The sequence below is a fragment of the Acipenser ruthenus genome, chromosome 2 (genome assembly GCF_902713425.1).
Source record: "Acipenser ruthenus chromosome 2, fAciRut3.2 maternal haplotype, whole genome shotgun sequence".
In the NCBI taxonomy this organism is placed as follows: domain Eukaryota; kingdom Metazoa; phylum Chordata; class Actinopteri; order Acipenseriformes; family Acipenseridae; genus Acipenser; species Acipenser ruthenus.
In genome coordinates, this window is record NC_081190.1 from 91,816,274 (window position 1) to 91,831,756 (window position 15,483).

A 15,483-nucleotide genomic window follows, 5' to 3' on the forward strand; every position below is an offset into this window, starting at 1 on the left:
TTCCACCAACCTCCCAGATGCGTTGTTTTGTTGATTTCCTTTCTATAACAAATCAGTTTCTGATTGTTTCTTATCACTTTCAAGGTTGTAGAATTCAGGCTGGCACTTGTGCTATGTCTCTAAATAAACAAACCTATTTAAAACAAATTCAGATAGCAGGTTCAGTATGAGTATACTCAATTTATAAGTTTCATAATTCATTTAGTTGGCCTAGAATGCCAAAAGACATAATCACGTCCATGCCTGTAGATTCTGTGCCAAACCTTGCTGCTACTTCCAGTTCAGGAACTGCCCCCCATTGCAGACTTCTCCTTCCCACACCCTACTTTTATTTAGCTGCAGCTCAGTCTGTGACTCCCCAACCACACAGACCTTCTGAGCTCCGGGGACTCGAACCCGGAACCGGAGCCTGCCCTGAGGCTCCAGCAGGCCAGACCAGGGCTCAAAGAGCACGCAACCCTTTTTCCAGGCCCTGAAGGTGGTGGGGAAAGGCTGCCACCCATTCTCAGAGGTACATTTAAGGATGTAGTCACAAACATGGGTGCAATCTTTGCTGGAAGCTGTCTTCGCGTAGACCCAGTTTGTAGATTCCGGCTTCTGGCAAGCAAACGCTGACCATCACCTTACTGTCCATGTAGGTAAAAAGGACGTGCCTGTCCAGTGGATGCTTTGTGATTTTGTTATGTTCCTTTTCCAGAACTGCAGTGAACTCCAGATCTTGGGAGTTATGGAAAGTGATGTTGCATTTGCCCTGTTGGGTGGTGATGATGGGTGCTGCATGGCTAGGGTTGGAGATGCCAAGCTTCTGCGCCTTGATGCCAGGTCCACAGGACGTGCTGAGAGCAGGTGGAAAGAGCTCATTGAGATTTATGGTGGGGCCAGTGCACTTCAAGAGAAAGTTGCCTGAGTTTTGCAAACTACTTTCACCCTCGAAATCCCTCACAAAAACAGAAAGACGGTAGTAGCCACGGAACGGGCAGAGGACACGGCAGGTCAGTTTGTTCTGCTCTATCTGGGATACAACGCATCTTTTGGATAGGGTCGGGTCCAGCTCTTTGTGGACCAGCTCACACAGGACTGTCAGAGGTCTTGTGGTCCACAGGATCAGCTCAAAGGATCCAGTGTCAACCACAATGGTCTCTGCCCCTTGGCTGCACTCTCTGAGGCCCAGCTCTTTGGCTGTTTGATGTAGACCCCAGGAGAGGAAGGGGTTTTCTGGGAGTTCCTCCAAAGACTTGGGCTCAGAGCATTCCACCTGGAAGGATCAGACCCAGCTCAAACTGCCGCCAGAGTGCGTAGGGCGAGCGAATATCGTGACATCGTATGTGCCACTGGCCTGGGGGACGAGCTTCAGCGTCATGCCTTGACGGGACACGGTCAGGAGCCCAAAGGAGCTGCTCAAGTCCTTTGCAGCACCCCCGCTCAGCTGGGAGATCTGGTAGGTGAACTCTGCAGCATTAGCACTTCGCATGGACACCATGGCCTCTCCGTTTACTGAGCGACAAGAAAAAGATCTGTAAATTTAATCTGTAGTCCTGTAGCCAAGATCTGGCCCATGCTATTTCAAATTTGTGTGCAAAGTTTAAAGGGGTCGGCCCTCACATTACCTATTTGCTATGCAAATGACATCCCTGGCATATTCTGTAGCAAATACAGTAAATGATGCATCTGCCTGTTGCAAATTAAAGATTTTACTAGAAGGCTGACAGTAGTCTCTCTGTTGAAAGGTGCTCAGGTATTCAACACTGCTCACAGAGCAGTCCCAGATGTATTGATGACTTTATGGGCCTTTCTAGGAATTGTCTCGTCTCCTGTCTTTTTTGATTAAACAACTGGCAGACTTAAATCCAATCGGTGTCGCCTTTGCTGTCTATGGTGGCCCACCACCAGAGGTTCATTTGTGCCAGATGGTATCTTTTTTTGTCTGATAGGCGAGAGTTAAACAGTTTTCAAATGATGAACCATATGAAAACAAATACTATTTTTTATTGGTGCAAAAAATAACTATGTACATAACATGTACAATAAAAGAACCGCTTTCATGTTACATGAATTGAATGACAAAAGTGTACTTCAATGATATATTTTACGATGTGACGTCTATAAATAAGACAATGATTTGTGTTTTTACACCACAAAAGGCAAAACAGCTAAAAACTAGCGCTATTAACAACAACAATGTGGTTGCTCCTGTTCATCAGAGTACTCGGTCCACCACTGGTACTGTTCAAACCTGAAGATTGTGTTAAAACACGGCTAGGCATAGGTGGGCATGTAGCTACCAACACCAACAATAAGGCATGAAACCCGATCCACAAGCAGATGAGAACATGAATATATGCGAGCTACTGTAAATCAAGATCTGGTATCTTTTTGTTTACAAACTAACCCTGCCTTACACCCTGTCACTGGTGTTTTGGCTGTTTTTTTAAAAAAAAATTTTTATAACAACCATTGTAAACAACAGCGTTGTTTAATCTATAAGTGAAAATACAACTTTTAGAAAGTCCATATGGGTGTTTCTATTAGTTACGGTACCTGTTTGCATATGAAACTCTTTTGGTGATATGATGGAGAGACCCAGCCTATAGAACGCTGAGGTCTTAAAAACCCTCTGTTGGAACTGCGCCAGGGAGACCGTGGAGTTCATCAGCTGCCACTGAGGATCATCAGGGCAGTGCGAGTCAATGAAGTCCTCGGGTCTGCCAGGAAGTAAAACTCATCATACCTGCAGAACACAGGAAACAGGCGCATCAGTGCTTTGATACACGTTGTTATATTTTACACTATGCATGTTACTTCATATGACTGAAGTTCACCTCAATCAGCTTCAGCACTGAGATGTTGGACAGCTCCATGCTGTGTATGTTACAAGATAAACTCTTATGGGGAGATTAATGAAAAAAACAAAACATTGCCCTGTTCTATTGGTGATATTCAATTAAACTTTCCAGGGGTTTGTACAGTATGTGTTCTAATTAAAAAGAAAGATAAAACATTTTTTAAAAATATTTTGCTTATGCAGTGGTGTATCTTCAATAGGTCTAGCTATTTAATTGAATAGCACATTAAAACAGAAAATATACTTGAGGTTACATTACTGAATCACAATATAAATATAGTTTGGCTATATTTATATTGATGAGAAGATGCACTAGGATAGTATTAGCACTGTCATGTCATGTTAGGAAATTATTCTCAAAACCTGTAACTAGGTGAAGGGAGGACTGAACTGCACTGCAATCATTTTGGATACATTTTGAAGAGTCTTTCTGGTAATAAAAAGTGTATATCGAGTTTGTATACCCTGAACTCAGATGACAGCATGTTGGGAACATATTCTGAAAGCATCAACTGTTCTTCACAGATAGAACAAAAGACGACTTGTTAAAACTTCCACTGGTTAACAATGCAAAAAGGCTCTAATGTGTGACCAAAATAAGAGCTGACAATAACAATAGAACATCTTTAAGGAAATAGTACAGCAGACCTATACAAAACCAGTACACACACATACACATGTCATATTTCAGATAAAAAATAACTTTACTACAGTTTTTAAGAAAAGTACATTATTACAGAACTAGCAAGAAATATTTATGCAAGATATTGTAAATGAACACAATGCATTAATTTATTTAAGTTATGTCACAGTAGTTTTACTTGTATAAATATTAACTAAATATTAACTAAATCTGTCACACAGTTTTATATGTGTGTACAGTGGATGTACAGTAGGTCATGGTGCTCTTTTTTTACATTACTGATTGCTCTAATTTTGCATTTAAAATATAATATGCAATGAGAAAGGTCTATGGAAACTATGAGTCTAGGATACAAGTTTAATTGACTGATGGGCAGGAGCACACAATTAGTACAAAAGGTCCATGTTTTGAATGAAGACCCTGAAAACCAAATAATGCAGTTGTGCTTTACACATATACTCAGGGGTTAGACAAACATTTGAAAAACATTCCTACAATAAAATATGAAGTAGGACCACCATGACTCCATCACAAGTCTGCAAGTTGTTTAAATAGGGCTACAGATATATGGCCTTTTCCACCACTTCTATTTTCTTAAGGGGAGTGCAGAGAGGAAATCTGCTCAGCAATTTGTATACTGTAGGACACATAAGTCCATGCTAACTGAGCAAATACTAGCAGCTCGGTGGTCTTGCCCATTGGGACTGATACAGACTTATGATAACCTTAAGACGGTTGCCCGTTTTTTGTATTTAGAGGACATTTAATAATGATTTGGAGATCTGAAAATAGTGTCTTGCCCACCCCAAGCCACTGCTCACCGCTGTATGAAGGTCATGCTCTCGATGTCCACTGTCCCGGCTCCCCAGCAGGAGTCCAATAGGTACCAATGCCCCCCCAGCTGCACCGCATTCCACATGTGGTTGGACTTCTTGTTCTGGTAGCTTTGCCCGAGCCGATATCCAATGCCTTTCCCATAGCCGGAGACCTCCATGCACTTGATTCTAACCTCTCTTTAGAAATAAACACATGCATGACTTACACCGTGATAGTAATACGCTGATTCGTCCCTGGCTTGTGTACTTGTGGTATCTTACCTACACATCTCCAGACAGATTCTGGAGTACCCACAGCACATGCCTTTCCCTGCCTGGATCACTTGATCTGGAGAGCACATCTTCTCAGACAGCCCCAGATACCCACTCACGTCATATTCTGCAAGGCATAAGAAGACAACTTCTTTCTTATGAGATGTTAAGTTCGACAGCAGGGCAGCTGGTTTGACCATTTGCTCTGGAGGACTGCATGCAAATGGTCGAACCAGCTGACCTGCTGTCAAACCAAACATCGCTTTCACATTTACTGTGGGCAAAATACAGTATGTAACCAAATTACCGAACCCTGGAGGTAAGGTCCAGCCTGGAGAGTCTGGACTCCTCCCTGACACACAAGATTGTAAAGACCAATGCAGCACCCCTGTGGGTCCCCAGCCAAGACTGGAAACTTGGTGAGAACAGGATTCAAACCATGCTAACATGACTCAGCACCTGAGGCCCTCAAAACAAGCTCTTTTAATAATAAATAAATGGTACATCTACAGGATATAATGTTAGTAGCTCTCTTCAAATGGCTTTTAACATTGCTGTTTCAGTAAATATTGACTTACGGATATTATGACACAGCCAGATCCATATTGCGCGCACCCTCTCCAGCTCACTTTGGGCTCCCTGAGTGACACAATGGACGATTCTGGACAAATACACACCCTCGGCCTTCAGCTGTGAAAACAAAAAAACAAATAAATACATGAATAAAAACACAATGAAAGAACTTCCCATAGTATTTCCTCAGACCAGAATAGCACCCCCATACTGCCTTCTCCCTGCCTTTGACCGACCTGCTTACTGATTCTCAGAACATGGCTGTCTACTCTCCCGAAGATCTTGGGCTCAGAGAACAGGTCCCTCCTGAGCTGGATTGTGGTTTTCTCTGTCATGCTGAGTCCTGGTGTAGGCCTTGTCTGTTATCTCTGTGTTGTTGTTGTTGTTGTTGCTGTTGTTGCCATTGAGAGGACAGTTTCCTTTCAATTCCAGAGGTGTCTTTGAATCTGAAACCTCTGAAATTTCTTGGAAGCTGTTGCTGTTGCCTATTGCTAGTTGTCACAAGCTGTAAAGAAAAGAATAAGGAAATACCAACCCTTGATTTAAAAGTAAATAAAAAAAAAAGATCCTTAAGAATTAAAAAAATAAGCCTTTTTTTGGGGTGGGGGGGGGGCTAGACATTGAGAAAGACTTCTAGTCGGAACAACTGTCGCCAAGCTTATTACGTTTCTTTTACTGTAGTATTTCTAAGTCCTAACTACATCTGCAGTTGTATCCCACATTTCAAACCAGCTATGACTGCTGTCATATTTCAGATAAATAATGGCCCTCTCACAGAACTTTACTGCAGAAAAGTACAACAAAACTGGTAATATTGCAGGACTAGCAAGAAAGATTCCTGCAGAAGATCTTAAATGAACACAATGCGTTATGTATTTAAGTTCTGTCACAGTGGTTTTGCTTATATAAATATTAACTAGCTAGCTAACTAAGTCTGTCCGTATGTTACGCTTACATTTTTGTATGTGCATACAGTAGGTCATGGTGCTTTATTTTTTTAAATAAAGCAGCTCTATTACTCACTCACTAATGTACGTTTTAACAGGAGTTCACATGGATGTTGTCTTTTTGTTAACCTCTGTTTAAAGCAGCAGGGGATAACAATAGATTACAGATTAGATTTGAAGGTAAATCATTCTGAATCTCTAAAGTAGAATGGCTGTCTACCCTTTGAAGTGCAGTACAATAGCTGTGCTAAATGCCTAAGAAGTGTCCTAAAACATGTTAGTATAACAGAAAAAAGAGCCTGCATTTTGGAAAAAAATTATAGACAGACTTGTTATATTTCCCTAAACTAACATCCTATTTCAAGTTATTTCCGATTGTAAGCAAAATTATGGTTAGTATCCTGGATTTAGCAGGGCATCTTATTTGAATATTTCCAGAACACAGTAGTTAACTGCAGATGTTTGTAGTCTGAAACTTCTGTAGTCTGTTGGGATGATGTCATTTTCACGCATCATAGCAGAAATAAACCTCAAAGAAATACGATTACACAACTATAAGCAATCCATGCCAGAAACCCAAATATTTAATTTGTTTATTATAATGTGTTTTGAACAAAATGTAGGTTAAATTATTTTGTATTTATTGTTTGCTGCTTTTTATTTAGTAAATTTATAACAGCATAATAACAACAGTACATAAAACTTGCAGCACACGGCATATGTAGATTTTGCATCTCCCAAAATAAATAGTGCTGATCAAAGTACTTAAACTGCAAGCAACCACAGAACTATATGCACATCGAAAACATGCACACACTGATACTCATTGGTACTGTGTATATATATATATATATATATATATATATATATATATATATATATATATATATATATATAATTTTAAAAAATTATATCTGCATTAACTTATCATAACAATTGCATTTCATTTGCTAATTAATTTATCAGATAATGCAATTTAGTGTAATGCACCATGTTAAATATTTAAGAACAGCTTACCCTGTCTGACCAGCCTGTATATCTGTCTCTCTATCTCTCCTATTCTCGCTCTATCCCAGGACTGTGTGAGTGCCTCTGCACCCCCAGGCTTGTTTTATAGCCTGCTGGGAGGCCTGGGATTTATCCAGCCATCACACTGAAGAGATGACAGGCCTTAAAATACTGATAATATCCAACCGAGCAACTTTCCACTGCTCCGTGGGGCTGGTGTGTCAAAGCCTCCCTGAGCCCTGAACCCTGAGCCGGACCATTGTTTTGGAGAGGAGCTGGAAAGGGGTCGTGCCAAGGTCAGTGAGCTGGAAGGGTGAGATTGCAGGGAGGTCAGCAGCATGGAGGTCTGTGCTCTCCCCTCCCCTCCTCTCCTCTCTTCTCCTCCAAGGACCAGCCGTTGCACTGAGGCCAGAGCAATGCATTCATACAGAAGATCATATTCCCCTTTATTATCCTTGACAGCAGTGTATCATGGTGAAAGCAAGTGAAACACAGCGACAGGCAAGCATGGTCCTGCAAAAAGCAATATGGTAAAGCATGCTGATATGGGAATGCATTGTAATAATGTTTTAAGTATTGTTATCAAAATGCTAGTCCTAAAAAGTGATTGTAACAATTCAAAAACATACAGTACAGCCATATTCTGCCATGCAAATCGTCAAGCATTGAGTATTGTTATCTCATCTGTATTCAAAATCATGAACAAAACTACATCAGCTTATGTGGCAATCCACAAACTATTACCATACATTATCTTGTTTTCCTAGTTCACTAAAAGGATACAGCCTAGGTTTACAAACCCATTCATTTTCCACAAGGTAATTTTACTAACTGGAAAATGTTGTCGACTGCTACTCCACTTCACATCCATAATTATGCATGTTCTCAATAGTGATTGAATTTAAACTGTTTTGAATTAAAAATTGCATTATGAACTGAAAAAAAGATGAGGGTGTCAAAAGTCAAAGTATGAAGCACATTCTATATAGTTAATGCAAAGTTTACAAGGGTTATTTTAAAAGATTGTGGCTTAAAAATTGTGGAGAAAGGTAAATACCTATTTGTACAGTACTACTACTACAAACAAACAAACAAACAAACAAACAAAAAAAACTGCTCTGATGGGAATTGCAGAGCAATGACAAATGCTGGTGCATGATGGTCGTAGCTTGTGATTGGCTGGTTTTCAGCTGGTCGTGCTGGTTCAGGAAACTTGCTACAGTGGTTGAGTAGCTGGGTGGGCTGGTCCATGAAAATATAGATCTATTAAACATCCCTTTACTGTAAAGTTCTAAAGTCTCCTGTTTGTTGTCTACACTCATTGGATCTATTTGCTGTAAACCATGTTTGGGCTTCAATATACATGCTGGGTACACTTTAAATATGTGTTCCAATTCCCAACCCTAAATAAATAAATAATTGACACCGGAAAAGAAAAAGATTTCAAATGACTGAACTTTTTTGCATGTGTCACAGTTTGTGATTGAATGGATATTTTTAACAAGCAGTATGTTGAGGTAACATGTTTGGGATCATACAAGGGGTTTCATGCCAAATACAGTCTTTCTTTTTTATAATCTTTGAGAGGTTTCCATGTTTTAACAAAACATCCCAGCTTCCCTGTAACATCCCCTAGTAGCTAATTTTGAAAACTTGGCAATGAAATTCATGCATTTAAAAAGTGCAGCTTGGGATTTATCAATTGAATAGAAAGCCATGGTGGCCTGTCCAAAGTGATTTACATTGATAATCCTGTTTTATAGCTTGCTCCTCATTTTACACCACCATAAAGTAGGTGTAAAATAGTGGCACTAAAAGTACTCCTATTTTCCTCTTTTCAGATTGAAAATACTCCTTAGCAACAGATACAAAAGTATAATGGGATGCAAAGGAACAAAAGGATCCTGTGGAGCAATGGTTGCTCCATGTTAAAAATTGCTTTTAAAGATATTATTTCCAAGCAAAAATGTCAAAAGTGGAGCAGTGCAACATTAGCTCATGAGTAAAGCACTTGAAAATGGGCTTGCAAATATTAACGACAATGTAAATAGTCCCTTAATAAAACAATATGGCATTGCACTTAAGGAGAAACTGCTGTCAAGCAATGGCCTTTATGAAGTGTGTTTATTTCGGCGCTGTCAAACAATATTACAAAATCATGTTAAAGACTTCTCTCACTCAGTTAACTTGACAGGTCTGTGCACTCTGGCTTCCTTGTGTGCCAAACCTACAAGATCAGCTGCTTCCTTTGTTCAGCAGGGTACTCGTCTCCCCATGTTTTGAAGAGGTGAGCCAGTGAGCAGTGACTCAACCCAGGCTGTCTGAATGCACGTACACTACAGCCAATTGCTAAATTCGCAATCTCAAAACCTGGCCTGTGGAAGTGTTTATAAACCTGGTTCCTTTCATATGTAATGCTGAAGAAGGTTGGCAGCAGCACTGCACACCTGGAAATGGCTACAAAAACCAGTGGAAAGATGGGTGCTTCTTGTCTTTGTAACTAACAAAACGCCTCCATGAATCTTACCTGTTGCAAACTTCCAGCCGTAATATGTGTAGTTTTGAAACACATGTTATAGAAACTTTAAAACGTTAAAGACAGAGAGAGAGAGAGAAAAAAAAACACTACTAGAGCTGTGAAAAAATTCTAAGGATAAATATCTGGATTTTCTTCCTATGCACTGGGACGCAGAACATTTGCTGGGAAATCAGGACTGTACCGGCCATATAGGGACTGTTGACATGCATGTGTTTTCTATGATAACAAGGCAGAAGAGCACAGCACAACAACAACACAGGTTATCAGGTGTTTGGATAATTGATGTCTTACTGTAAATTAATTACAAGTATGCCAATTAAGAACATACAACATCTTGTGTGCAGTTCCTTTTAATATTTTATATTGCAACATTTCTTTTTTCAAAACGAACTGTGTTTTTAATAAATTAAGATTTGGAAACAATGAAATCTAGTAACAATTAAGCAACACAGCTATCGTATCCCTCATCTTGAGATGACCCCCTCTTGTGGGCCATCTCTAGCTCCTCCTGGAAGCTCTGGGGGTGGAGCAGGTGCACTTTACTCTGCAGCTGTCCAGGCTCCAGGGCCTCCACGAATTGGTCCCAAGCCAACTCCTCCTGCACCAAGGATGGCATGTGCACAAACGCCCAGCAAGTCAGATCCTTAATTGCCGCGGCCAGTTTGTAGAGGGGTACCCCTGCCTTCCTGGTCCAACCCCAGAGCTCGGTACGCAGCAGCCCTGGCTGTTGGCTGTGGCCGAACTGACCCCGAGAGCCCCACTCAAGGTCCATGGAGATCAAAATCTAGATCAAAATCCGACTGCTGCTCCGAGGCTAGGGTGAGCAGGCAGGGTAGAGTGTCCTCTGCCGACCCCCCGGCAAGTTGAAGAGCCTTCAAAACCAGCAACATTTCATACCCCTGCATTAACTTTTTTGCCTAACTCTCTATATACCACAATGCTTTGTGCGCCGTGAGACGGAAGTCTCCATTGAAAATCAGTGGAGTCGAGTATCTTGTTAAATAGAATATCTTTTGAAACGCCCGTCTAAATATTATTGGCTGAACAGTTTTGAGTGAGGCTGGATTTTCATTAATTAAAATATTAGTGTGTGCTCCCATTGAACTGTTACTTATATCGTAAAACTAAGATATATCAAGTCTAAACATCTTTTGTATTTTACTGGTTAGTATCTCTTCTTTGTATAGCCTCTGAATTGAAGCTGTCTGGAGTTGTCATGTTTGTATTTTACTGGTTCACATATTTTCTTTGTGAAGCCTCTGAATTGAAGCTGTATGGAGTTGTCATGTTTGTATCCATATTACCTTGAGAAGCCATTCATCAAATTAAAGATACTCTACAGCCCAAATATTACTTGCTTAGATATCTCGTTTATTAATGGAATTATGAATCTCCTTTTGAGATGAAATCCATAAGATTATGCAAAATCTGAAATAAACATAAATAAGTGTGGTCTAAAAAATATATATAACTTGGTATACATGCAGGACTTAAAATTTTAGTATAGCTTAGGAGTACTACTAAATACCACTTTTACCATGATTATAGTATTTAAGGTATAGTATGGTACCTACATTGTACCATGGTACTCCACGCTGTACCATGCCAAATCTTGGTGTGGTACCATGTGTACCATGGTATTACGTGGTACCGAAACATGTGCCAAAACATGTACCATGGAAGTACCATGGTATACCATGGTTTGCCATGGTTTACCATGGTTTACCATAGTAGGTGCTACGGTATACCATGGTAAACTTTCATATGGGGAGTTACAGGCACCCGATGACACTCACTGTTAAGCATTTTGTTTACAACGTCTCAAGCTACAGCAGGTGACTGTGTGTATGTAAATGAGCTAGCTGTACTGTGTCTAATCTATTAGCATGCCTTTTAGATTTTTTTACACACAAATATAACACATGGCAAATTACATTTAATACAGAAAAGTGTAAGGTACTGCATGCAGGCAATAGAAATGTGCATTATAAATATCATATGGGCGATACTGAAATTGAAGAAGGAATCTATGAAAACGACCTAGGAGTTTATGTTGACTCAGAAATGTTTTCATCTAGACAATGCGGGGAAGCTATAAAAAAAACCAACAAGATGCTTGGATATATTGTGAAAAGTGTTGAATTTAAATCAAGGGAAGTAATGTTAAAACTTTACAATGCATGAGTAAGACCTCATCTAGAATATTGTGTTCAGTTCTGGTCACCTCGTTACAAAAAAGGATATTGCTGCTCTAGAAAGAGTGCAAAGAAGAGCGACCAGAATTATCCTAGGTTTAAAAGGCATGTCGTATGCAGACAGGCTAAAAGAATTGAATCTATTCAGTCTTGAACAAAGAAGACTACGCGGTGATCTGATTCAAGCATTCAAAATTCTGAAAGGTATTGACAATGTCGACCCAGGGGACTTTTTCGACCTGAAGAAAGAAAAAAAGGACCAGGGGTCACAAATGGAGATTAGATAAATGGGCATTCTGAACAGAAAATAGGAGGCACTTTTTTCGACAGAGAATTGTGAGGGTCTGAACCAATCCTTTGGGAGTGCACTCTGGGGTCTCTCCAGAACCAACAAAGCACTTGAACAGTCCACAAAAGCCACTGCTGGTACAAAACATTGTGAACTGTGAAGTCAAACTGCAAACTCCCTGGCACTGTAAAGCATGTGGTGTGGCTCTGTGCGTTATTATGGACAGAAACTGCTTTACACGAGTGACTGATGAGCAAATAAGAGTCTATAAAACTGTCCTGGGGCTAGTTTAAAGAGGGTCATTTGTTACATATGTTTTTTCCCGGTTTTTGCTACTTTTGTAAATAAAATATTTACCCAATGTTCGATTTCACGTTGAAGTTTCATTTAGCAGTGTTTGATTATTATTATTTTTTTTAATAAATAATAAATGTGTGGAGTAGTGGATAGGGCTCTGGACTCTTTATCAGAGGGTCATGGGTTCAATCCCTGGTGGGGGACACTACTGCTGTACCCTTGAGCAAGGTATTTTACCTAGATTGCTCCAGTAAAGACCCAACTGTACAAATGGGTAATTGTATGTAAAAATAATGTGTAAAAAATAATGTAATTGTATGTAAAAATAATGTGATATCATGTAACAATTGTATTAGGTTTTTTTGTTCTGTTTTTTGTTACCTATACCAAAAAGGGGTAGTCTGAGATTTGTGCCCTTTCATTTGATATAAGACACTTGCGTGTCACCCCTACAGTTATGGAGTTGTTGGCACAAATCTAAAAACAGTGAAAACAGGCAAAAATTGACCAGGACCTTAAAGCGTTACCATAATTGCTTGCTTCAGGCTGCAGAAAATCACCAAGAAAGCATTTTCTTGTGGCTAAAATCTGATTGGCTGGGGGGATGTGCTTTCTGTTTTGAAGTGTCTGGACCTCCTTGTTGTCACCAACACCTGTTGAAGATTCTGAGCACATCTCCATAGCAGAGTCAGGACTACAGCTGGGATAAGTGTGTGTGTGTGTGTCTGCGTGTGTGTGTGTGTGTGTGTGTGCGTGTGTGTGAGTGTGTGTGTGTATGCGTGCCTCACACCTTTCGGTCTCAACTCTATTGTTTGTTGCCCTCTACAAAAGAAGCAGGCTGTTTTGGCAGGTACGAAGACAGACATGGATGCTTCTGACATGGCTGGAGTGACTGTTAACTGCTTTGCGGAAGGTAAGCGTGGATGATATAAAAGGGGAACACAGTAAAAACATAGCAAAGTGTAATAAAGCACAGTGAACGCACAGAGAATTACGTTAAAGCACATAAAAAAAAAAACATGGCAAACTTTAGTAAACTAAGGTAAATGCTCTGTATAATCAGTGAACATTTACTATGGTAAACTTTCATAAGGGGTTAGCTGGCTGCAAATGTCTTAAATTTGTAACTATTTGGTTGGATGCCATTACGTTTGTTATTAAAGGACACTTCTTCAAATATCAGTTTCTCGGGATCCTGGGCATATAGTAGTGCAGCTGGATAAAAAGGATTTGGGGAACATATTAAAACAAGCAATAATCCTTCATTGCTCTCTGAAAAGGACATTGCAGAAAACCTTTGTCGTCTTGACTTGATTTCTAATACGATTTATCTAATGAACTATGAACATGGAGCAATATTTTATTGGTTTGAAAATTGTCCCACATCCTCTCCATTTACTGCATATTTATGTTTTTTACAGTATGTTTGACTCAATTTTTCCTCAGCTAAAAGTGCATTGAATTCTGCTGCTAGTGTATTGTATTCCCTGCATGCACATTACAGGTAATCTGCAAAAACTATCTTCCATACTGTTTAAAATAAGCAGTGGAATAAGTATGTTTATTGTAATGTTCAGTTTTGTTATACGCAGTGTTCAACTGCTTCAATTTTTTAGGACACTTGTAAATTAAATGTAGAGTAATGAGTTATCATACTAGTTAAACTATCAAGAATAACATTGAGTTTTAACAACCTAGTCGAGCTGTGTAGCATATTCACCAAGCAGTTTCGATTTTTCGCTTTCCAACAAAATGGTGCAAACTAAGCAGAGTGGTACTGTAAATGCTTTGGAATTTTTTCTTTTCACTGTACAGGTAAATCACTGACATGAGGCCCTCCATTATAAGGGTTTACCACAGTAAATGTGCAAGCTAATTTTACAGTTTTCCCATGTTTTTTTGTCATGTTTTTTATTATGCCTCTCTAGGCTTTACAGTGCTTACCTATGGTTTATGCTTTCACTGTGCTTTATTACACTTTGCCATGCTTTTACTAGGTGGTGGTGTCATACACTGCTGTTACGGCTTCTGCCAGCTTTTGTGAGATCAGATCAGGTTTAAAGCTCTATAATCACAAATGTAGAGGAGCCTGGTTCCTTTGCATAGTGTTTAAGATGCTTGTTCATGGCATGTGGGGTCGCCAGTTCGTGCCCAGATATGAGGGCTATTTTGAAGCAAAGGCAAAGCTAAGTTTTCTCAAAATTATAAAACAGAAGTAACTAGAAATAAAACTACCTTTCAGTTATTGTTTAGAAATTCTTACTGTTAATATTATTGTTTTCTACAACTTTGCCATTGCTCTTACAGTACTTCTAAATTGGGCCCATGGCATCCTGTTTTCTCTCCGGTTATTTTCTACAATAGACTCACCAGCTTGTAAATGCATCTGAAATGTGAGTTTGTGGTTTTAAAGAAGAACACTTAAAGACAAATGGAAATTAAAAGCAGAGTGATTTCTAGTGTAAATAACACGTTCCATAAAAGAGTGACAGTACATATCAGATCATATCAACATGAGTTTACAGTATATTTATGTAACAATATTATTACATACAGTGGCACGAGAAATAATTTAGTTACCTGTTTTCATAGCAATAGTTTTTAAGGGTTGTTTTTAGGGTATTCAATATTAACTACTGGTCTACTAACATGTTATCAAATAATGTTTTAATGATTAGTTAATATATAGTAACCCAGTTATGAGTGTAATACAAAAGGCACTGGATGCAGCTGGTTAATGACTATGCTTCATAAAATGACAATAACCATCAGTTTATATATGTATGATGTTTGTAATTTTTATTTATTTTGCTATTTTGTTATTAGGATCTTTTCAAAGCCACTATAATTAAAATGTAATCCTGGGGTTAATCTCAAAGTACAGCTGTTTGTGCAATATAATATGCAGCACGGCAGTTTTACTGTTTGTCCTTCATCATATTTAAAGCATCCAATTTAGTTTCTTGAAAAACATTACAAAAGAGGCCAATGCATATGAAGGGGTTTAGTGCCACTGTGTGTATATTGCCTGGGATCTACCACACTTATAAATGTTAAAAGTT

The 15,483-nt window shown here is 39.3% G+C and overlaps 1 pseudogene; it reads right to left on the bottom strand.

Moving 5' to 3' along the window:
* Positions 1 to 270: 270 nt before the first annotated feature.
* LOC131697381 (kyphoscoliosis peptidase-like) lies at positions 271 to 5,481 on the bottom strand (annotated as a pseudogene).
* Positions 5,482 to 15,483: the final 10,002 nt, after the last annotated feature.